This window comes from Scylla paramamosain, chromosome 11, assembly GCF_035594125.1.
Source record: "Scylla paramamosain isolate STU-SP2022 chromosome 11, ASM3559412v1, whole genome shotgun sequence".
NCBI lineage: Eukaryota > Metazoa > Arthropoda > Malacostraca > Decapoda > Portunidae > Scylla > Scylla paramamosain.
In genome coordinates this window covers 1,630,001-1,632,500 of record NC_087161.1, presented here as the reverse complement: position 1 = coordinate 1,632,500, position 2,500 = coordinate 1,630,001, and positions in this window count along the sequence as shown.

Here is a 2,500-nt window from a genome sequence, read left to right as displayed (position 1 = left end):
TCAGTCAGTCAGTGAGTCAGTCAGTGAGTGAATCAGTCAGTGAGTCAGTGAGCCAGTCAATCACTACACACAATACCATCATAATTACATAAAAGTAATGCCACAGTGATCCTCTCATTTACGTCTCTCTCCTTTTCTCCCTACTTTCCTTTCACATCTCTCACGTCTCCCTCTTTCACTCCTTCTCTTATCTAGCCCAAGACACTTAACTCCGCATCCCTCTACACACACACACACACACACACACACACACACACACACACACACACACACACACACACACACACACACACACACACACACACACACACACACACACACACCTAGAATGTAATTATGACTTTCGAGCTGTCCTTTCTAGGGTTTAGCACTTTTATGGATTTTTTTTTCTTTTTCCAATTTTGTTGCCTTTGGAAAGAGCCCTCTTACATGAAAAAAACAATAATAATCACAAAAGCTCCCAATACAAACCCTACAAATTTTCTTCCTGCCTACAACATATTCCCAACATCTCCCATCTACGCCTCTTCCTTACGAAAAAAAACACTCCTAGTTTTATCCCGCTCCTTTAATCCAACAATTACAACACCCAAGACACACCTACTGTCCTTCCCAAAATCTAAATTTCACACGAGTCCTCCCTTCCATGCTCTCCAGTGTTCACCTCCCAGCACATCCCCTCACGTCCACAGCAGCAATGAAGTATCAGGTAAAAAGTATCAGATGTCCAAGCGTAAACAGAGGCAAGGAGAAAGAATAATTGGACAACCAGGTGAACTGAAGACAGGTACGTATGTCAGTAAGGTTGGATGTTTTCTATGGAGAGGTATAATTGGACAGCCAGTTGAATGTAACAGGTAGGTATGTATGTCAGTATTGGATGTTGTCTACCTTCTCCTCCTCCTCCTCCTCCTCCTCCTCCTCCTCTTGCTGGAAGGTATCAATATTTGGTCTTATAATTGTTAGACAGGGGTGGTGGTGAGGGTATTTCCTGGTCTGGTAAGGTCGCTAGTTGTGGCTGTATTACTAATGATAGTGATGGTGGGTGTTTGGATGTTGTTGTTGTTGTTGTTGTTGTTGATGGTGGTGGTGGTGGTGGTTGTGGTGGTGGCGTTGTTGTTGTTGTTGTTATTGTTGTTGTTGTTGTTGATAGTGGTGGTGGTGGTGGTGGCGTTGTTGTTGTTGTTTTTGTTGTTGTTGTTGTTGTTCTTGCAGAAGTAGTAGTAGTAGTAGTAGTAGTAGAATTAATAGTAGTAGTAATAATAGCAGCAACAGCAGCATCAGAGTAATAAGCTAATAACGACAGCGACACTTATCATTATCATTACATTCTCAGCAGTAACTTCCTCCTATGTAATGAAGCACAACAGAATACTAATAAAATTAAAATGAAACACTATTTATTCACTGTAATTTCTCTCTTTCTTGATCCGACCCCACACACACACACACACACACACACACACACACACACACACACACACACACAGGGAGGCCTCTTTTCGCTTCGCCACCCTTCCGCATCTTCACGCCTGACACACACGCATAAAAACTCATCTTACTAACTCCTCTCTACACGTGTATGTCTGCCTCACCTTCAGATGGGTCGAGTGAGAGGGGAGGCGAGAGACATTTGGGAAAAGAGAAGGGGAAGAGGTATTACATCAATGGCGAGACGAGGTGATGGAGGAAGGGGAAGAACGGAGTATTCAGATGAAATGATTTAAGTGAGATGATCGGAGGCACTGAGAAGGTGGAAAGAGGAGTTAAGGGGAAAAGGGTGTAATGGTCTGGATGTACTAACACTAACTAGGGCGTGGTGGGTGTGAGGGTGTGGCAGGGGTGTGTGGTGAGTGTAGGTGGTGGGGAGGTAGTGGTTAGGGTATTAGGGTGAAGGAGGAGTATGTTTGGGAGTGTGGTGGTGTAAAGAGGTGCTCAAGGAAGGTAATTGCGGGTATAGATCAAAGGAAGGTGTTGACGAGCCCTGCCAGACGTTCCCACCCATCACCTCCCCCACACCCACAGCCTTCAAGATGCTCCTTACAGACATACGTACATACACATCCGTACATCCCCATCACCGGCTTCTATCACAGCTTGTCGGCCAATGCACCCACGACAGACAGACAAATAAGTAGGTACTAGATTGATATATAGATAGACATAGATAAGTGGATAGATATAGAGAGATATAGATTTATAAATAAGTAGATTTCTAGATGGATACATACATATTTATCACAACAACGTATAAAGTAAAAAGAAAGAAAACTATACTGATTTTTGGATACAACCTAATTCTTGACCACAGTATTCTCATTAACACCTTCATCAATCTCATACATAATACACCACAACGTCTTCCTCAACACCTTTCCCCTTCTTACAGTTTACTAATCCCTATTGCCCCATGTACTGCATCTCCCTCCCTACACACACACACACAAACACACACACATCACTTTCGTACTTTCCCTAAGCCATCAGCTCCTCTCTTCCA